We start from the raw sequence: 24,223 nt of genomic DNA, 5'->3' as shown, positions 1-24,223 counted from the left end.
GTTAAAACCAATGTTCATAACCTTTCAGACTTAGATCTATATGAACTTAAGCAAGTAGTGGAGGAATTTCCTTAATTTAGTAAACTTGGCTTAGGCCGCACTTCATTAGAAACTCACTCAATTGATACTGGCGATTCGTTACCTTTCAAGATTAAACATTATCCCTTATCACCACCAAGACAGGCAGAGGCGTATACCGAGTTGGACCGAATGTTACAATTGGGAGTTATAGAGGAAAGCAACAGTCCATACTGTAGCCCCATTGTATTGGTTAGAAAACCGGGCAAGATTCGACTTTGCCTCGATTCTCGTAAATTAAACACTTTAACGAAAAAAGACGCGTATCCTTTGCCGGATATCAATGGGCTTTTGAGTCGTTTACAGGATACTCACTTTATTACAGGTATTGACCTAAAAGACGCCTTTTGGCAAATACCTTTAGATGAGTGTTCTAAAGAAAAAACGGCATTCGCAGTACCTGGTCGGCCACTGTATCACTTTACAGTTATGCCTTTCGGGCTGTGTAACGCCGCACAAAGAATGAGTCGTTTGATGGACAAGACTATACCTAGTCGACTCCGTGAGAACGTCTTCATATATCTTGACGATTTGTTAGTTTGTACAAAAGATTTCAAAACACACATTGATATACTGCGTGAGGTGGCAAAGTGTTTAAAAAGTGCAAATTTAACAATAAATGTTGAGAAAAGTCGTTTCTGCCAAAAAGAGATAAAATACCTCGGGTACATAGTAGGGCAAGGGTGTTTACGAACTGACAAAACGAAGGTAGCAGCAATATTGGATTTTCCATTACCAAAAAGCCAGAGACAGATCCGTAGGTACATAGGCATGACGGGGTGGTATAGACAGTACATCCCCAACTTTGCCGACTTGGCAGCACCACTTACAGACTGTTTAAAAAAGGGAAAAGAGTTTCGAATAACACCGGAAGCGGAAATTTCGTTTAACAAGTTGAAGGAAGCATTAACATCCGCGCCAGTGCTTGTACAGCCTAATTTCGGTCGACCATTTTGTATTCAATGTGATGCGTCTCGTGTAGGTGTGGGTGGTGTACTCACACAGACAGATGACGAAGGCAGAGAACATCCGGTTGCGTACGTATCACAGAAATTGAACAAAAACCAGAAAAATTACACTGTTACGGAACTTGAGTGCCTCGCGGCGATTGTATGCCTTAAAAGATTTCGTCCCTATGTGGAAGGCCTCCCGTTTAAAATAGTGACCGATCATTCCAGTCTCCGCTGGTTGATGTCTCAGAAAGACTTATCTGGTAGACTTGGCCGTTGGAGTTTAAAGCTTCAAAGCTTTGATTTTGAAGTTGAGTATAGAAAAGGGTCAGCAAACGTTGTACCAGATACCCTGTCTAGATTAGACGTTGATGAGATTTCCTTTCCTTCGTTTCCAACTGAAATTGACCTTAGTTCTCCATTTTTTAAGTCGGACGATTATAAAAAGTTAATTGCACAAATATCAGAAAGTCCCGAAAGTTTTCCAGATACTGTTATATCTGAAGGTTTTATATACCAAAGGGTTAAGTTTCGTAAGGGTGAATTTGTCGAGGAAATGTCATTGTGGAGATTGTGGTTACCTAAAGAGCTTTGCGAGCAGGTTATTGAGTTAAACCATATTTCATTGTCTTGTCATGGCGGTTTCGCGAAAACCTTAAACAGAGTCAGGGAAAAATACTTCTGGCCAAAAATGTCTTGTGACATAAAAAGATTTGTTTCCAACTGCGAAGTATGTAAACTTATGAAACCATCAAATCAGATTCGAAGACCTCCTATGGGCCAACAAATCGTAACTGAACGTCCTTTTCAAAGAATATATATGGATTTGTTGGGACCATATCCACGTACTAAAATGGGCAATTCAACTGTGTTCGTTGCAATCGACCATTTCACAAAATACATATTTTTAAAACCGCTTAAAAAGGCTACGAGTTCAGCCATTATAAAATTTTTAGAGGAAACAATATTCCACCAATTTGGTGTACCTCAATTCATTCACTCGGATAATGGCAAACAATTTGTTTCATTACAAATGTCCGAATTTTTAAAAGCTTTTGGTATAACACACATTAAAACAGCCTTATACTCCCCACAGGCAAATGTTTCCGAAAGGACAAATCGTGAATTTCTCATAAAACTTCGTGTATTAATAAAGGAAAAGCAAGATAGATGGGATATGTATGTTTCGAAAATAGCTAATATATTGAGAAGTGATTACCATGATGCAATCAAGTGTTCCCCGTATTTTTGTGTCTTTGGCTACAATATGGTAACTCACGGATCTGCCTATGAGGTTTTAAAAAAACTGAATAGCTTAGATGATCCACAGTGCAATTTCATACCAAATGACTGCAGAATGTCTAATCTTCACGAGAAAGTAAAAGAAAATTTACTCATAGCTCATGAGAAAGCTACTAGAAGATACAACTTAAGATCTAGAGATATTTCGTATAAGCCTGGACAAGTAGTTTTGCGTAAAAGCTTTCAACAGTCTGATATGAAAAAGGGTATTAATGCGAAATTGTTGCCACCTTATGTTAAATGCAAAGTTAGAAAAAGGGTCGGAACATCTTATTATGAGCTTGAGACTACTTCCGGTAAATATATTGGTATGTACCATGCAAAGGATCTCAAGTCTGTAGACTAATCGTACAATATGAATGATTACCCGGCAAATCATATACTCAGGGTGTGGTCGTGCCCCACGAAAATTTTTCAAAATTTGTTTTTCCTTATTTCCGTTTAAAATAGTGACCGATCATTCCAGTCTCCGCTGGTTGATGTCTCAGAAAGACTTATCTGGTAGACTTGGCCGTTGGAGTTTAAAGCTTCAAAGCTTTGATTTTGAAGTTGAGTATAGAAAAGGGTCAGCAAACGTTGTACCAGATACCCTGTCTAGATTAGACGTTGATGAGATTTCCTTTCCTTCGTTTCCAACTGAAATTGACCTTAGTTCTCCATTTTTTAAGTCGGACGATTATAAAAAGTTAATTGCACAAATATCAGAAAGTCCCGAAAGTTTTCCAGATACTGTTATATCTGAAGGTTTTATATACCAAAGGGTTAAGTTTCGTAAGGGTGAATTTGTCGAGGAAATGTCATTGTGGAGATTGTGGTTACCTAAAGAGCTTTGCGAGCAGGTTATTGAGTTAAACCATATTTCATTGTCTTGTCATGGCGGTTTCGCGAAAACCTTAAACAGAGTCAGGGAAAAATACTTCTGGCCAAAAATGTCTTGTGACATAAAAAGATTTGTTTCCAACTGCGAAGTATGTAAACTTATGAAACCATCAAATCAGATTCGAAGACCTCCTATGGGCCAACAAATCGTAACTGAACGTCCTTTTCAAAGAATATATATGGATTTGTTGGGACCATATCCACGTACTAAAATGGGCAATTCAACTGTGTTCGTTGCAATCGACCATTTCACAAAATACATATTTTTAAAACCGCTTAAAAAGGCTACGAGTTCAGCCATTATAAAATTTTTAGAGGAAACAATATTCCACCAATTTGGTGTACCTCAATTCATTCACTCGGATAATGGCAAACAATTTGTTTCATTACAAATGTCCGAATTTTTAAAAGCTTTTGGTATAACACACATTAAAACAGCCTTATACTCCCCACAGGCAAATGTTTCCGAAAGGACAAATCGTGAATTTCTCATAAAACTTCGTGTATTAATAAAGGAAAAGCAAGATAGATGGGATATGTATGTTTCGAAAATAGCTAATATATTGAGAAGTGATTACCATGATGCAATCAAGTGTTCCCCGTATTTTTGTGTCTTTGGCTACAATATGGTAACTCACGGATCTGCCTATGAGGTTTTAAAAAAACTGAATAGCTTAGATGATCCACAGTGCAATTTCATACCAAATGACTGCAGAATGTCTAATCTTCACGAGAAAGTAAAAGAAAATTTACTCATAGCTCATGAGAAAGCTACTAGAAGATACAACTTAAGATCTAGAGATATTTCGTATAAGCCTGGACAAGTAGTTTTGCGTAAAAGCTTTCAACAGTCTGATATGAAAAAGGGTATTAATGCGAAATTGTTGCCACCTTATGTTAAATGCAAAGTTAGAAAAAGGGTCGGAACATCTTATTATGAGCTTGAGACTACTTCCGGTAAATATATTGGTATGTACCATGCAAAGGATCTCAAGTCTGTAGACTAATCGTACAATATGAATGATTACCCGGCAAATCATATACTCAGGGTGTGGTCGTGCCCCACGAAAATTTTTCAAAATTTGTTTTTCCTTATTTTCGTCCTAGGTATGTATACTAGTACTACGAAGAAGGTTTTGTGACAAATTTTGCTTTAAATGATAATTTTGATTGTAGTTAGAGAAAATGTTGAAAATTTTTTTTTAGACAAAACAATTTGGAATTTATTTTATTATTTAAGAAAAATTTTAGTAGCAAATTATATAAAAATTAAAAACACTCAGAACATTTCATAATAAATCAAAACTAATTAGAAATTTAAACATTATTTACATATGCAAAATATTTTATGTTAATATAAACATTATTATTTTTATTGAGAGTAACATAAATATAACTAAATTATGCTAATATACATATGTGGATCATAAATAATGTTACCTCATAGTACATTAACGATCAATTGAATAGCATAACAAAACATAAATATTTTATTATGTCTTATAAATAATCGCTAACTTGGCTACATTGTTTATATATATCGATAACCAATATGATTATCGAGTAATTGAATATATATAATGTTCTCTGATCTCTAAGCTTAAGCGAGATTAAAAGCTTAATCTCAATCTTCCGCTCTTCCTTTTTTCTAAAAATTCCAAAGAGATAAGTTGTTTTACGGAAAATAATTTCTTAAACCATAAATTGAATCCACGTTGGACAAATTATAATTGATAAAACGATTTAAATTTTTTGATATAATTGAATTAAAACCAAATTATCGGTTTAAAAATGTTTTGCCTAAAACCCAATTTAATTTGGTAAGATATTGTAAAAAAAAATAATATATAATTCTTTCAAATAATATCAGAAATAATTATAGGGTTTTAATATAATAATACTTTTATGGAAAAGTTTTAATATGACATAGTTGCCAGTCAATCCAAGTAAAGCGAAATCTTTATATTTTATATTGCGAGCAAAAATTGTGGAAAATATATCTAAAAATTATCATCAATCCAACACGTTACTTGAATGATCGCCAAGGTCCAAAGTCCAATATTGATATGATTATCTCTCAATTCTTGTCTACTCATCCAACATCAATGTGAAATAATTTAAAGCCAATAAAATAAATCATTCAACATTTCTCATTCACTATTTTGCACCAAAACTGTATATCATTTGATTCAACACCTAACCTCAAACACCACAGAAGACCAGTATTCATTCACCATAACCTACATAACATAAAATTATTACACGACAATTTTCCAACCATAATTTTCAATATTAAATATCCTAATCTTCGAAATAATCCATTACAATAATCATACAAAACAATAGTTATCTACTGCTTTCCATAATTTTGAATGTGCTAAATAGTTACCCACAACTGTATCATTTTATTTAATGAAGGAATAAGTACCAAAAAGAAGACAACAAATCTCCCAAAGTTTTTGCATGACGTCATTAATGTAAGATTATACTGTACAAGTAAGCTTAAAATGTAAGTTACATGTAAGTAAGCTAACATAAAACTTTAGATATCAGAGTTTCTCTGAAAGCTTTGATTTAAAACCTTTTGTTTATTTTTACATTTGTAAAGATCAATATTTTATCCATACATTTAACATTTGTTTAATTCTGTAAAAGAATTGTTAACAGATTCAAATTGACAGTGTTAAATTATTAATTTATAAGTTTTTGCGTGTTATATTCAATTTTGTATATTATATCTCCTGATTTGATTAATATTCGCTAATGCTAATTTTTCTAAGTTACAGTAGTTACACTGGATATTTTGAGCTCAAACTATCAGCCGAGTAACAGGAAAAGGGTATCAAATGGTAACATTCTCACAACATCATCATTAATCAATCTTTAAAAAAAAAAATCGTAAGTTATAATATACAAAAGTAAATAACATGCGCTCGTTTAAATTTATATTTGAATTTTGGAATTTTTACATAAAATTATATATTTAACATTTTTAGGTATATACTTAAAAAGAACATTTTGAATTTTAAAATTTTGAAATATATATAAGATATAGAATAGTTTTAAGTCTGATAACGCTGTTAGATGAATATTTCTGATAATAATAAACAAATTTGAATTGTAAATATGAAATGTTTTGAGTGAGAATAATTTAATTGGGAATGCTGAGAACTAACGTTGTAATACGGATGATGTAGTAGATTATAGCTTTACGCGATTTTAGGGTAGATACTTAACATTTTATCTAGAACACTGGTGTATCTTAGAAGCATGAGGGTGGGATAATTATTTAATAGTGTTCAATGTGATAACAACATCTATCACTTTTCTATACAAGTTTTATCAAATATCCATTATAGTTTTCATTCAATAGCCAGGTTTGTCTTGTTAAATTTAGATTTCATTTTGTTTAGTAAAGTCTTGGAAAGATTTATTTCTTCTTTTGTTTGTGTAGTGTGTAAAGGTAAAGTGTGATCAAGAATCCTCCCCAATCCGGCGAGCTAAGCCTAATCCAGCTTTCCAAGCATCGATCACCTTTGTCACAAAAACTAAAATATATTTCAAAACACAAAACATTCGCTACACATTCCACATCAATGTGTATTGCGACCTCAGAGTAGTACTACTAAACTTCGAGTAGTTTTTGATGCTTCATGTCGAACTTCTACACATGTATCACTTAACGATCTGTTAATGGTTGGTCCCACAGTGCAAGAAGAATTATATTCGACATTGATCCGTTTTCGTTTTCATAAATATGCAATCACTGCAGATATTGAAAAAATGTATCGTCAAGTTTTAGTTGGCGAAAACGATAGAAATTATCAATTGATCCTTTGGAGGCAGAATCCATCTGATAGTTTGAATGTGTTTTGCTTAAATACTGTGACTTATGGCACAGCGTCTGCACCATTTTTAGCTATCAGATGTTTGATTCAATTAAGCGATTTATACAAAGAGACTTTGCCTATTGGTTCAAAAGTAGTTCGCAGTGATTTTTATGTTGATGATTTGTTAACTGGAGCTGAAAGCTACCAAGACCTTAAAATAATTCAAAACCAGGTTTCTGAAATTTTAAGTTAAGCTGGTTTTAAACTTACAAAATGGTTTTCAAATCATCCAAATTTTATTAGTTCTTTGGGGAATGATAAACTATTACACAGTGATTCCGATTTAGCTAAAGCTCTAGGCATACACTGGGTTCCGAAGAATGATTCTTTTAAGTTTCATTTGGAAGACAATTTTCATGATTTAAAAGCCACAAAAAGAAACATTTTATCAGTTTCTTCTCGATTGTTCGATCCTCTCGGACTCCTATGCCCAATTGTAACAAAATCCAAAATGTTGTTACAAGAACTTTGGATACAAAAACTTGACTGGGATGAATCAATTCCCATGAGACTAAATACTTCATGGGAAAATTTCAAATCTAATTTAATGGAAATTGATTCAATAACTATACCAAGATTCGTCCACACGACTTCGACAGCAAAAATCCAAATACATGGATTTGCTGATGCTTCTATTAGAGCATATGGGTGTTGCTTGTACATTAGAAGTTCTGATGCAAATAATACTGTATCAAGGCTGCTTACAGCTAAATCTAAAGTTGCTCCGCTCAAGACTAAATCTCTTCCGAGACTTGAGTTATGTGCTGCGCACCTATTGTCTAAATTGTGGTCTCGAATTAAGTTATTGTTGAACTTTGAAATCGAGAGTGTTAATTTCTGGACAGATTCAGAAATTACACTTCACTGGATAAAAACACATCCTTCATCACTTGCAACTTTTGTTTCAAACCGAGTTGCTGAGATTCAAGAATGGTCAGATCAAGTTTCATGGCGCCATGTGCCAACTAAAGAAAATCCGGCTGACATTGTTTCTAGAGGATGTGATGTAAACGAATTGAAAAATTCCATCTGGTTTGAAGGACCTTCGTTTTTGCTAAGCGATAGTTCACAATGGCCTGTTAACGAACATTTCGAATTAACGGAGAACCAAAAATTACTAGAAAAAAGAAAAACGAATGTATTTGTTGCAGTAGAGGATTCACAAAATTGCTTGTTGAATCTGACAGGAAAATATTCTTCTTACAAAAAGTTACTACATGTAACTTCTTTTGTACTTCGATTTGTCGACGTTTTGAAGAAACGTAAGATAAGTAAATCATCTGTACCTACTGCAAAAGAGTTAAAGTGGTCATTCTTACGACTTGTAGAGACAATCCAGAGAATTAACTTTTCTGAGGAGATATTAAAAATGCAAAAATCTCTTGTATTGCCGTCTAATATACAAAGATTGACGCCATTTATACATACATTTGAAGAAGAAAAGAGAAAGTTTTCACTATTAAGAGTAGGTGGGAGATTGCTTAACGCAAATTTGGATTACAATACCAAATTCCCACTTTTATTGCCGAAAAGAAATAATTTTGTCACGCTTTATTTGCGAAACCTTCATTTCGAAAATTGTCATGCTGGCACAAAAGCTCTTATTGCTCTTTCGAGAGAAAATATTTGGCTAATAAATGCCAAAGAAGAGTGCAGCAGAATAGTTCGCAAGTGTGTACATTGCTTCCGCTATAAACCTAAACTTATGTCACAAATAATGGGAAATTTACCCACTAATAGAGTGAGAGCTACTCGACCATTTTTAACTGTCGGAGTAGACTTTTGTGGTCCCATAAACGTTTCATTAAGAATTCGTGGTAGACCCCCATTAAAAATGTATATAGCGGTTTTCGTGTGTTTCACTTCTAAGGCGGTACATCTAGAATTAGTATCTGATCTTTCGACTGATGCTTTTCTTCTTTCTTTTAAAAGGTTCGCTGCCAGGAGAGGACTTCCACAAGTGGTGCTGTGCGACAACGGGACTAACTTCGTCGGAGCCAGCCGTGTTCTCAAGGAACTTCATCAAGCGTTCGACAAGAGCCGGCAAGCAGTCGAATTGTTCGCAGCGTCGTCCGGGGTGAAGTTCAGCTTCATACCACCCCGGACTCCTCACTTCGGCGGGCTGTGGGAAGCCGCCGTCAAGCAAGCGAAGTTCCTACTTCTGCGAGCCGTGGGCAACGCGTTGCTAACGCAAGAAGAAATGGCGACAATGCTCGCAGAGGTAGAGGCGGTGCTCAACAGTCGTCCAATAGCACCGCTGTCTCCAGACCCCAACGACGGAGAAGCGCTGACACCAGCACACCTACTAATCGGCGGGGGTCTGCGTTCGCTGCCGCCCGAATCCGCAGAAGGCGTGACAGGCAAAGGGGCGAAGTTATGGAAGCGTTGGCGTCTGCTTTGCGGTCTCAAGCAGACGTTTTGGCAAGCCTGGTCTCGAGACTACATCCTGGGGCTTCAGGGCAAAGCGAAGTGGACCAAGGAAATGCCCAACCTCCAGGAAGGCCAAGTGGTCATAGTCCACGAGGACAATTGCCCGCCACAGCAATGGTTGACCGGGAGAGTCGTTCGCGCCGTCAAAGGCGAAGACGGCAAGGTCAGAGTGGCGGAGGTCAAGACCAGAAGCGGCGTATTTAGACGTCCTGTTCACAAACTGGCTCCACTGCCAAACATTTGAAGACCTTCGGTCCTTCAATGGGGCCGGAATGTTGGGCCACAATGGGTTTTTTTTAATATTTATTTTTTTACCCTTTTTCTCATTTTAATTATAATAATGAATTGAATTTAATAATAATAACAATAATAATATAATAAATGAATTTAATAATACTTACCTTTACTTACTTACCTTTACTTACTTACCTTTACTTACTTATCTTTACTTACTTACCTTAGTTTTAAGTTATGTAGTAAACCCTTACAGCTTACATGTTAACTGTAACGGGTTTGCTGAAAATAATGTATAGAGAAAAGTAGGCTTTTTATTTTTACATAAAAAGCAAAAATAAATACTTACTTGCGAAGTAAACTTAAAACCTTACGGTCGTTTTTATTTAGACAATTTTCACCAGTGCCCAAATTTTTAAATTATAATTTATTTAATTTAATTTTGTTTTTTTTAATTTCTTAAAAAATATTAAGAAAGAACACATATTATCGAAAAATTGAGATATGCTTGCAAAATTAGGCTTTGCAATAAGTGCTCTAGCTCCTAAATGGTTCCGCCTGGTTGTTTCCCAGTCGGTTACAATTTTTCCATAAACCGAATTATTTAATAATTTGAAAAAGCTTTTTCGAAGGAATGAATAATATATTTAAATATTGACTAAATGTATAAAATTTGTATATATTTAAACATATATACAGTGTCTCACATAAATATTCGAATTTACTATTTTTTATGAATTACTGTGTTATTTTATGATGCTACATTAAAAATAATAATAGTATTTAAAATTTTTTAATGAAATTTTATTAATTTTTATTGGAAAAAAACCCAAAAAGGGTCATTTCAGGTACTGCGCAAAAATGTTGGATTTTTTTCTAAGAACTCTTTTAGAATCCTTGAACACGTGTTTTATTGCCCATTAATTAGCCCATTGTGCAGGTAGTGGTTATATGGAATATTTAACATTATATTTTTTGGAAAATTGCATAATTATCATATAATCATATAATTAATCAAGGCCGATCAATTAAATACATATAGGAAATGTTTAATAGATTCCCATCGACAATATATTTTGTAATTCCACGCACGGAACAAAGAATTCCATCAAGTATTTACCATTATCAAGTCGTCCAAAACTGCTGTCAATACATGACGACATAGAAATACTGAGGAAATACCGAAGGAACCTTCATCTATCAGCTCCAAAATTAACAACGAACTCAGGACAGTCCTGTGAATAAAAATTAGTGTCGAAATTGTGCGCAATAATATGAGCAATAATATGCATGGTCAAGTACCAAGGTGGAAACCGCTCATATCGAAGTTAATCGATGTTAAGTGTCTTGACTACGCAAATAGACTCATAAGTAAGAATATTGGATTTAAAAACAAAGGTTACTATACAAAATATTAATTTCATTTTAATCATTAATTTTTACTTCATAATACTAATCTAAATGTGATGTATACAAAAAATTCGAATACTGTGAAGCTATTTTTTGCACTTTTTTTAAAAAAAGCTAAATTAGTTTAAGTAAATTATTATATATATATATATATATATATATATATATATATATATATATATATATATATATATATATATATATATATATATATATATATATATATTTATTTATTTTTTTGTTTAAATTACATTAAATTATTACGAGACAAACAACATTTGAAATGAAGAATCGCTTTTCATATTTACATAAAAAGTTTAACTTCCGTTCTCATAGTTCCTTTTTCAAAATATTAAACAATTTTGAGGTATCATTATTAGTATTTTACAAATTAATTTTTAATATAAAAATGAATTCAAACATGTTCATTTGCGAATTTTGCCCTAATATTAGCTTTACTAATAAAGCAAATAGAAAAAGTCATTTTTTGAATAAACACAATTTTGAGTATAGAAAATCAAAATCCTACAACGAGGTGAAATCTGCTTCAACAGTCCTCCAATTGTGTTCAGGTAACTTTGGTATTAATAGGAATAATTTATATTTTCTACGAGCAGCTTTGATATAAACATGACATTTTAAGGTGAAAATGGCCGATGAATTAATACAGGCGTATACAAAGTAAGAAAATCGTATTTTTGGGAAACTAAACTAAAACAGTTATGAGTGTTAAAAGTTAGTGCTTTCAATAAAAAATATACCGAACTATTAAATAAAGGACCAAAGTTTGAAATATTAAATTAAATACTTTACATTAAATACTTACACACATATCTTGAAATTGCATGTTTTATTACTCAGACAACAGCAACACGAGTTAATGACGACATAATGAAGATGTTTATGGAGGAGGAGGATCAATTTGCCACAACAGATACAACAACAGCAACACGAGTCAATGATGACATAATACAGATGTTTATGGAGGAGGAGGATAAATTCCTGCTGGAATTATCTTTTTATTTTTTTTTTGTAATATAAATATATTTATGAATAAAACTATTTTCTTAAAGTGATTAAATAAGTTTTTTATTTAATTTTTAAAAAAAGTTTTCTATAATATAAATCAAATATTGCAGGACCATTTGTTGATTCACTTCCTTTATAAGTAATTGTCCACTTTTTATCGCTCATTTTGCTTAAATATGGATCCTCTTTATTTAAAAATTTGGTAATTCTTCGTGGAAGATAAAACCACTTATTGTTTTCTAAGTATACAATTACTTTTGATCCATATTAAGTTTCTTTCCATTCAAAACTCAATACTTTATAAGGCTGTTCTATCGGAATGTCATCAATTCTTATATATTCTGCCTTAATACCCAGAGCTAATTTTATAATTTGTTCATATATCTGAAAAGTAAAAAATTAAAAAAATATATTGATAGCTTACCATTCTGTTAACTATACTTTGAAGTTATCCTCAAACCAATGATAACAAATTTTCTCTGATACCTCTTTTTATACAAATTAAAAATAAAAAATGCTTTGTCTTTCCAATTCATCTCCAAAGAATGAGTAATTTCTCTTTAATATTTCAAATTGAGAAAATCTTAATTTAGGTTACATATGTAACCATTGTCTCCATGCTAAAAATTAAAATCGCAAAAATAATTGTCTACCTGTTAAACATTTTTTGTATGGACTTTTAACATAACTACATACATATGTATGTATTATACAAAATAAATATATTAGTGTCACTTTTCACTAAAAATAATTTCTTCCCATTCTGCAAGTTTGCAATTTTACAAAAAATATTTTCTTCCCCACAATTTCAAAAAAATATTTTCTTCTTCCACAAAAAAAATATTCGTCCCATAAAAATCAACTTGTCTGTCATTAAAAAGTGTGCCAGAATCCGTATAAACATACTACTCAAATTTCTTATTACTAAAACTTTTATTTTTAAAAATTAATTAGTAGTCTGTGGAATAGTTATGGATTAGCCAATATATAGAATACATTAACATTAAAAATTAACATTACGTTTTCGTTTTATGTCAATTGAATTCATAGATTTATTTTTTTATAGCGTATCAAAAGTGTGTGTGAAGTTAATTTATATTTTGATCTCATTTACTAGTATATTTAATTTATAAAGATTATTTAGTTATAAAATAAATGTTATTTTTTATCGATATCTATATATGTACATATGTTAAAGCGTATGTATTAGGGTGATCGACTCGATTTTTCAACCGGTTTTAAAACCGGTTTTTTCTGCTTTACCGGTGTCGGTTTTTTCTAAATGTTGATTTTTCGAATATCGAATAACACGGTTTTTTCACTTTTTAAAAACCGGTTTCGAATACTTTTATTTGCTTTGTATTCAAAGATTATTTAAATTAAATTTTGAAGTAAATAATAATACAGCCCGTTTAAATTTTAAAAATATTCGAGTCCAGGAACTAGGTTATATTTTTCTAAAGCACCATTGGTTAAACTTTTTTGATTTTCCTAATTAATTAAAAAATTTCATTTGTAAAATTGATAACTGTTTAATAAAATTTTATTAATCTTAAGATTATATTCCAATTACAATAATTAATTTACCGCTGAAATATTATGGAAGTGATGGAATGCCTATGAAAATTTCCTAAAAGGGCTTTAGAATAAGCTAGGATTACATAGTACCTTATGTTTAACAGAAGTGTCCACTTTTTTCCTAATTTTTTTTTATATTAAAGAAATAATGTAAATCAGACGACTAGATCTAAAGTTATAATCTGTTAAACTGTTCAAAATCATTTCGGGCCATGTTTTATTAATCAAATTGAAACATAAACATTAATTTCTTCAAATTAACATATTTTTTTTTATTTATTATGAAAAACCGGTTAACCGGTTTTTTCTGAATTTGAAAAATATCAACCGGTTTTTTTGAAATGTCAACTATTCGAACTATTCGAAAACCGGTTTTTGGAAAATATCGAATAATCGATCACCCTAGTATGTATATTTCTTTCAAGTCTATAGACGAGTAAGCGGTTGCACCGATTTTCTTAAAGAGTTTACAGCACCTTTGTTTATGTCTGGAAGGAACTATGGCTATTTTTTATTTTGAAATTTTATGTGGGTAAGTTGCCCAGCCCACGTTAGTATTAAAAGTCGTATTCATATGTATGTGGGAAACTTCAAGTTTTCCAAACAACTTTGACATTTACATTTGGGTCAGACTAAAAATAGGCGCGTGTCGCATATCACTCCAATTATTGCTTGTCAATAGAACAAATTTTATTTTTGGAAAACTAACAGAGTCCACAATTTTTTTACAAGTAATTTTTTTTCAATGCGAATATTTTTAATAAAAAATGGGTGTTCCTGAAATTTGTATATGTCGAAATCTATAACTCCTACAGTCCTCCAATTGTGTTCAGGTAACTTTGGTATTAATAGGAATAATTTATATTTTCTACGAGCAGCTTTGATATCAACATGACATTTTAAGGTGAAAATGGCCGATGAATTAATACGGGCGTATACAAAGTAAGAAAATCGTATTTTTGGGAAACTAAACTAAAACAGTTATGAGTGTTAAAAGTTAGTGCTTTCAATAAAAAATATACCGAACTATTAAATAAAGGACCAAAGTTTGAAATATTATCATTAAATACTTACACACATATCTTGAAATTGCATGTCTTATTACTCAGGCTTGAAATCTTCACTGCTGTAGTCCGTAAGCAGTACAGTATAATCTGGATACGATCGATTTAATTCAACAGCTTGCAAAGCTGTTCATTAATAACGTCATTATTTTCGTTGAGAAAATTGTGGAGTACAAAGCAAGATAAGATAACAACGTTGGCATTTCTTATGGCATTATCGACGCCTTTTCCAATGCGTCTAAATCGGGCTTTCAATTGTCCAAAAGCATTTTCCACTACTCTACGAGATTTTGAGAGGGCATAATTAAAATTATTTTGTTGGGTACTTGGTAATACGCTGAAAGGGTATGGTTTCATTAATTTTTCACTTAAGCGAAATGCTGAATCGGCAGTTATTAACACTGGGACATCCACACCGTAAATATTTTTTAAATCAGTTAGATGATAACATTGATTTAATATTCGCTTTAAAGAGGAACCCTCAAATATCTGTGAATCACTGCATCTTCCAGGACTGCCACAACTTACATAAATAAAACGGTATCTGAAAATAGCATAAAAACTAAATGGATCATAGAAAAGAATAAACACTAATACCTAGCGTCCACCAATGCTAAAAGTACAACGGAATACCATCCCTTATAATTGTAGTAATCGGTTGCGTCCTCTTGGGCGGGGTGGATTTCAATGTGACAACCATCTATAAATAATTTAGATAACATGAAATAATAAAATATTTCATTGGTAGCATATACATACCAATTGCTCCCATACATTGAGGAAATTCAAGTGATTCAAATCCATGAACTAAACTTTCAATTTTATTTCTAGTCATCGGGAAGTTATTTAAATATATTGGGGCTAATACTCTCCACACCTCATCACAAAATTTTAAAAGAATTTTGCAGACAGTTGATTTTCCCACACCAAAAATGTTTGCTATTGTGCGGTACTCCGCTGATTAACATAACGCATACAATGCGATTGCAACTCGTTTCTCTAGCGGTATAGCTTCGATCATATTTGTATCTCATTTCCGGAGTCCTTGTAATAACTCACATAGTTTATAAAATAATTTTCGGCTCAACCTAAAGTTACTTTTGAAAATCGAATCATAGGCTTGCTGGCAATCAATCTCCCAGAAAGACTGAGTTCGTTCCTATAAATATATACGTATAACATGGGTACGTATAAATTTTCAAACAACTGACCTTTTTCCATGCTAATTTTTCCGAGGTAAGTGATAGTTTCACAGTATTAAGAAGTTGCAGTTGTTTCAAAAGCTGCAAATGCTTCTTTTGGAGATCGGGTAGTGCCTCGGTGCACAATGTTGTCTCCTCCACAATCTTTATTGTAGCCAATAACCTTCGGGACATTATAATTTTCTTTTTTTCCTCCATTTAAGTTTAAAATACTACCACAAATAAATTTAACTTTATTCAGATTTTTTATTTCTTACTTTTAAATTATTTATTTAATAAAAAAATGTTTTTCCTTACTTTGTTTTCTTTTGACATTTTTGTTTTGACAGCTGCTTTTGATAAATACTCCATAAAAATTAGAGATGACAGTCATTCGTTCGTAATTCGTAAGGTAATTCAAACTGAATTACGTGAAGCTTGTGTAATTCGCAGCTGAAATTTTGTATGGCGAATCATGTCATTCAGTACGTAATTGGAGGTTGAATGATGAATGACAGCGTGAATTACGAATAATTGCACCGTGTGAACGGGGTATAATATACCGTTTAATAAATGCAAATAAACTAAAATTAAATTGTTATTTCTAACAAAAAATATATAAAGATTGGGAATATTGTCATCTATGAAGAGAATTATATATCCTATCATCAACGATGATAGGATATATAAACAGGCCTCAATGATAAGGTTGAAGAATGTCGCTTATATATTCGTCAATGAAAAAGTCGTCAGTGATTTGCTCCGATTGTCGCCAACAAATCATTTATGATTTATCACTGTCCTGTACGCAACATCGATGATGTCTTGAAGACATGGCTAACAGGGTATTTGAGCATTTCAAATTTTCACCACACATACAGAGTTTTATAAAAATTCATATAATTTTATTTATTTGAATTTTCAATAAAAAGAATTTAACTCTGATTGTAAATTAAAATTCTACCACAACAAAAATATATGCCAATAATAAATAAAAAACAAGTAAGAAATTATAGTCGGGCGAGTCCGACCATATAATACCCTACACCTTTGACAAAAATATAATGTGATTTAGTTGCGATAATAAAGCATTTAAGTTGAATTGTACCTTGCCTTAGATATACATACTTAAGCCGTTTATTGTTGAATAAAATTGTGGACATTTAAGTGAAATTTTGATGGGGGCTTTTCATAGGGGCTAGGGTCATATGAGAACCTATTATTATGGAATTCGTGGAGGTCATCAAGTCTTATATACAACTTGGTTAATGCAGCTTTTTGTCGAGATATGAGTATATTAAACATAATTATGAACTTAAAAGCCCTATTCGGCGGGTTCAGTTGTATGGGGGCTAGGTGAAATAATGGACCGATGTAAACCATTTTCAACAGGCTTCATCTACGGTACCATAAAAGATCATGTGCCAAATTTCATTGAATTATCTCCAAAATTGCGACCTGTAGTTTGATTACAAGTTTTAAAATCCCTATTCGGGGGTTCAGTTGTATGGGGGCTAGGTGAAATAATGGACCGATGGCAACCATTTTCAATAAGCTTCGTCTACGGTACCATAAAAGATCATGTGCCAAATTTCATTGAATTATCTCCAAAATTGCTACCTGTAGTTTGATTACAAGTTTTAAAAGCCCTATTCGGGGGTTCAGTTGTATGGGGGCTAGGTGAAATAATGGACCGATGTTAACCATTTTCAATAGGCTTCGTCTACGATACCATAAAAGATCATGTGCCAAATTTAATTTAATTATCTCCAAAATTGCGACCTGTAGTTTGATTACAAGTTTTAAAAGCCCTATTCGAGGGGTTCAGTTGTATTGGGGCTAGGTGAAATAATGGACCGATGTTAACCATTTTCAATAGGCTTCGTCCCTGGGACAATAGAAGATCATGTACCAAATTTCATTGAATTATCTTCAAAATTGCGACCAGTAGTTTGATTACAAGGATTACAAGCCCTATTGGGGGGTTCAGTTGTATGGGGGCTAGGTGAAATAATGGACCGATCTTAACCATTTTCAATAGGCTTCGTCCCTGGGACAAATGTACCAAATTTCATTTAATTATCTTCAAAATTGCGACCTGTAGTTTGATTACAAGGTTTACATGGACTCAGAAAGTGATTCTGAGCCGATTGGTATACTTTAAGGTGGGTATAGGACCAATGTTATTGTGCGTTACAAACATCAGCACAAACCCAATATACCCTCCCCACTAAAGTGGTGTAGGGTATAACAAGTAAGAGTGCTATATTCCGCTGTGCCGAATCTTATATACCCTTCACAACAGTGTATTTAAAAATTAATTTTCCCGACTATATCATTATTATAGCAATAGCAAAACATAATGAACAACAACAACGCTAAACGATATAAACACACAAAAAACAAAATACACAAGGTAGTTAAACCAACCAAAATACACAAGGCAGTAAAACCAACATCCAAACATACGAAATGAAATACAAAAAAAAAACAAGTAAGAGTGCTATATTCGGCTGTACCGAATCTTATATACCCTTCACCATAGTGTATTTAAAAAATATGTATAAATTTTATAAAATTTAAATTTATGTACCTATTTAATTTTCCCAATTATATCATTATTATAGCAATAGCAAAACAAAATGAACAACAACAACGCTAAACGAAATAAACACTCAAAAAACAAAATACACAAGGCAGTAAAACCAACAGACATCAAACATACGAAACTGTACACCAACAAACAAAAACAATATACACAAGGCAATGAAACACACAGCCATCCAAACATACAAAACGAAATACTCGAAAAAAAAAAAAAACAAAATACACAACGCAATCAAACCAACAGACATCCAAACATACGAAACTGAATACAGCAAGAAACAAAAACAATATACACATGCCAATGAAACACACAGCCATCCAAACATGTGAAACGAAATACTCAATGAATAAGCAGTGTTGTTGTTGTTGCTTATTAATCAAAGCATGAAAAAATTGTCTTTTTTAATGAAATTTTCAGAGGTTGTCTCGGATTTTTGCTTATATCTCCGTCATTTATGGACCGATTTTGCTGATTTTAAATAGCGATCTTCTCGAAAGCATGTCTAACAGAATTATTGAAGATTCGGATCTCGCCGATATCTGGGGTCCTCTAAAAACTGATTTCAACAGACAGACAGACGGACAGACAGACAGACGGACAGACAGACAGACGGACAGACAGACAGACGGACATGGCTTAATCGACTTCGATATCTATAAGGATCCAGAATATATATACTTTATAGGGTCGGAAAATTATATTATAGAAATTACAAACGGAATGACAAACTTATATATACCCTTCTCACGAAGGTGAAGGGTATAAAAACAAATACACAACGCAATGAAACCAACAGACATCCAAACATACGAAATTCAATACAACAAGAAAACAAAAACAATAAACACAAGGCAATGAAACACACAGAGATACTAGCCGAGACGGCTCAAATCAGCGGCGGCTGGCCGCCGGAAATATTTTGCAAGCCGCGCCGCCGCCGACTTCTTTCGGCTCAAAAGCTAAGCCGGCTTAAACGTAGCCGCTGATAAAGATTAGAATCACACATGTATTTCAGAACATAATTTCACCAAATTGAACGGTGTTGCCACTATTTTAAATTCTTATGGCAAATTGAAAAGAGTTGCCATACAATATTGTGCTAATATTAAAATAGTGAAAACTACTATAAATGTCCATTTTCTGCAGAAAAAAACTTATATAGAGACAGGTTTCTATGTAACAGACTATTATACAAAGATTTTCCAATATAATAAACCTTATAAGGTCAATTTCTAAAGAAAAAGTTAAATTGAGCCGACAATTTAGCCGCCGCCGATATTTTCTGTAATAAGCCGCCGCCGACGACCCAAAATGGTTGCGCCGCCGCCGTCGTTCATTTCCCATCGGCTTGTATCTCTGCACAGCCATCTAAACACACGAAATTGAATGCACCAAGAAACAAAAACAATATACACAATGCAGTGAAACACACAGCCATTCAAACATACGAAACGAAATACTCAAAAAAACAAAATACAAAGGCAATGAATAAGTAGTGTTGTTGTTGTTTATTTTTTATGAAATTTTCAGAGGTTGTCTCGGATTTTTGTTTATATCTCCGTTGTTTATGAACGGATTTTGCTGATTTTAAGTAGAAAACTTGTCTGATAGAATTATTGAAGATTTGGATCCCTAAGATATCTGGGGTCTTCAGAAAACTGATTTCAACAGACAGACAGATGAACAGACAGACGGACATGGTTTAATCGACTCCGCTATCTATAAGGATTCAGAATATATATACTTTGTGGGGTCGGAAAATTATATTTTGGAAATTACAAACGGATAACAAACTTTTATATACCCTTCTCACGAAGGTGAAGGGTATAATAAAATTTTCAGTTTGCTCAAAATAAACAAAATTTTAAAGAAAAATTTCATAAATTTTAAAAAATTTACTTTTTCTGTGGACAGGTGAGATTTCGCGAGAACCCGCTATTAATTCGAAAATGTTCGAATTAACCAGCAAAATCTTTGCAGGTAAAGTCTTTCTTTGTAGGTAAAGTCTAAAAAAATCAAAATAAAGAATCAAACAAAAATAAAACAGTTACTTTTTCTGTTTTTTTGTGCACACGATATCAAATGTCTATTTTTAGACAAAGAGAAAATAAAATAGTCTTTGTGTGTGAAAACTATTATTTGACGCACACTAAAACAACTAAGCAGTGGTGTAGTGAGTGGAGCATTCAACTGGCAGATGGAAAGTACTGAGTTCAACACCAGTCTGTGTCGACTTTTTATTTTTTCATAAATATTCTATTCTATATGGACCGATTTTAACCATTTTCAATAGGCTTCGTCAAAACAAAAGTGTATTCCACATTTAATCAAATTATCTTGAAAATTGCGGCCTGTACTTTGATAACAACGTTTACATGGACTTTCCACTATAGTGGTGTAGGGTATAAAAATTATTTAAATACTTCACTTACAACCTACTTCTCTATAAGTGATAGTAGTAAGCTTTACATTTTTTTCAGCTTACATTATAAAATTACTCCTATTGTCAATTGTAGTAGGCAAAGCTTCTTCCAAAAGATAAATTTATATTTTTTATTTAATTAGATTTGAATACAATAAATTGGTGTTGAAATTCCTACAAACAATGAAAAAATTAATATACAAGTCTACATAGGTCTACAAGGATTACAAGCCCTATTGGGGGGTTCAGTTGTATGGGGGCTAGGTGAAATAATCGACCGATCTTAACCATTTTGAACAGGCTTCGTCCCTGGGACAATAGAAGATCACGTACCAAATTTCATTTAATTATCTTCAAAATTGCGACCTGTAGTTTGATTACAAGGTTTACATGGACGGACGGACAGACGGACGGACATAGCTAAATCGACTCAGAAAATGATTCTGAGCCGATTGGTATACTTTAAGGTGGGTAGAAGAACAATATTATTGTGCGTTACAAACATCAGCACAAACCCAATATACCTTCCCCACTAAAGTGGTGTAGGGTATAACAAGTAAGAGTGCTATATTCGGCTGTGCCGAATCTTATATATCCTTCACAACAGTGTATTTAAAAATTAATTTTCCCGACTATATCATTATCATAGCAATAGCAAAACATAATGAACAACAACAACGCTAAACGATATAAACACACAAAAAACAAAATACACAAGGTAGTAAAACCAACCAAAATACACAAGGCAGTAAAACCAACATCCAAACAAACGAAACGAAATACAAAAAAAAAAAAAACAAAATACACAACGCAATGAAACCAACAGACATCCAAACATACTTAATTCAATACAACAAGAAAACAAAAACAATAAACACAAGGCAATGAAACACACACCCATCCAAACATACGAAATTGAATGCACCAAGAAACAAAAACAATATACACAATGCAGTGAAACACACAGCCATCCAAACATACGAAACGAAATACTCAAAAAAACAAAAACAAAATACAAAGGCAATGAATAAGTAGTGTTGTTGTTGTTTATTTTTTATGAAATTTTCAGAGGTTGTCTCGGATTTTTGCTTATATCTCCGTTGTTTATGAACGGATTTTGCTGATTTTAAATAGAAAACTTCTCGAAAGCATGTCTGATAGAATTATTGAAGATTTGGATCCCGAAGATATCTGGGGTCTTCAGATAACTGATTTCAACAGACAGATAGATCAACAGACAGACGGACATGGTTTAATCGACTCTGCTATCTATAAGGTTTCAGAATATATATACTTTGTGGGGTCGGAAAATTATATTTTGGAAATTACAAAACGGATAACAAACTTTTATATACCCTTCTCACGAAGGTGAAGGGTATAATAAAATTTTCAGTTTGCTCAAAATAAACAAAATTTTAAAGAAAAATTTCATAAATTTTAAAAAATTTACTTTTTCTGTGGACAGGTGAGATTTCGCGAGAACCCGCTATTAATTCGAAAATGTTCGAATTACCCAGCAAAATCTTTGCAGGTAAAGTCTTTCTTTGTAGTTAAAGTCTAAAAAAATCAAAATAAAGAAACAAACAAAAATAAAACAGTTACTTTTTCTGTTTTTTTGTGCACACAATATCAAATGTCTATTTTTCGACAAAGAGAAAATAGTCTTTGTGTGTGAAAACTATTATTTGACGCACACTAAAACAACTAAGCAGTGGTGTAGTGAGTGGAGCATTCAACTGGCAGATGGAAAGTACTGAGTTCAACACCAGTCTGTGCCGACTTTTTATTTTTTCATAAATATTCTATTCTATATGGACCGATTTTAACCATTTTCAATAGGCTTCGTCAAAACAAAAGTGTATTCCACATTTAATCAAATTATCTTGAAAATTGCGGCCTGTACTTTGATAACAACGTTTACATGGACTTTCCACTATAGTGGTGTAGGGTATAAAAATTATTTAAATACTTCACTTACAACCTACTTCTCTATAAGTGATAGTAGTAAGCTTTACATTTTTTTCAGCTTACATTATAAAATTACTCCTATTGTCAATTGTAGTAGGCAAAGCTTCATCCAAAAGATAAATTTATATTTTTTATTTAATTAGATTTGAATACAATAAATTGGTGTTGAAATTCCTACAAACAATGAAAAAATTAATATACAATTCTACATAACAACATTAAATTTACGAACTTTTTTAGTTTGGACTCGGAGCAAGCTTTTTAATTGAATCAACTTCTCAAGACAATTTTAGATTTTAATATGCCTTCAGAATATAATTTATATTTTATCTATCTTCTTATTTGCTTGCATTTACCGCCTGGAAAATTATTTTTCTTTTGACAATCTTTTATTATATTGACAAGAGATAGGAGTTGCCATATTATACAAATGTTATAAATAGAAATAACTAACATAAAACATTTACTACAGCGCGAAGGCAGTGGTGGTAACATTCCCCCTCTTTATGACAAGAAATTTTCGCAGACTTGCTCCATCCTCTGAGCCACGTCTAATAGCGCTAACTTCATAGCCGGCCTCTCTAAAATACTGAATGATGTCATTACTTTGGCTTTTCTTACTTGGCCATCATCAGCTTTGGACACCTCAATAATTTTTCCTCTAGGCCAAACGTTCCTTGGACTCATAGGGTCAACCACAATCACAAGATCTCCGACCGCCAATGGTTTTACTTTTTCGTGCCATTTGGATCGACATGTCAATGTAGGCAAGTACTCAGCCACCCATCTTTTCCAAAACTTTTGAGCAAACAGTTGAGAAGCAAAATAACTTTGCTGTAATACGACTCCCGTATCTTCATATAATGCCAATGGCTTTAGACCACTTGAACTTCCCACCAAAAAATGGTTCGGAGTGAGAGCTTCCATATTTTCGTTTTCAATGGGGATATATGTTAGTGGGCGAGAATTTATTACGGTTTCGATCTCTGCCATCATACTTCATAAGACTTCGTCATTTGGGCACCTTGTATTAGAGATTTTGTATAAAACACATTTTACTGATCTCACCATTCGCTCCCATGCTCCCCCATATGGGCTGAAGCTGGTGGATTAAAATTCCATTTCGTAGTAGAGGTTGTAAAAGTTCGAATCAGTGCATTTGTATCAACATCTTTCAAGTCTTATTGCAATTTATTTGCG

The 24,223-nt window shown here is 32.8% G+C and overlaps 1 pseudogene; it reads right to left on the bottom strand.

Moving 5' to 3' along the window:
• Positions 1 to 14,881: 14,881 nt before the first annotated feature.
• LOC119601782 lies at positions 14,882 to 16,220 on the bottom strand (annotated as a pseudogene).
• Between the last annotated feature and the right edge of the window lie 8,003 nt (positions 16,221 to 24,223).

This window comes from Lucilia sericata, unplaced genomic scaffold (genome assembly GCF_015586225.1).
Source record: "Lucilia sericata isolate MDLA Ls3-8-SP2 unplaced genomic scaffold, ASM1558622v1 Contig000190F_arrow, whole genome shotgun sequence".
Taxonomy (NCBI): domain Eukaryota; kingdom Metazoa; phylum Arthropoda; class Insecta; order Diptera; family Calliphoridae; genus Lucilia; species Lucilia sericata.
The sequence above is the reverse complement of the archived record's forward strand: the minus strand, read 5'-3'. Positions and strand labels throughout refer to the sequence as shown.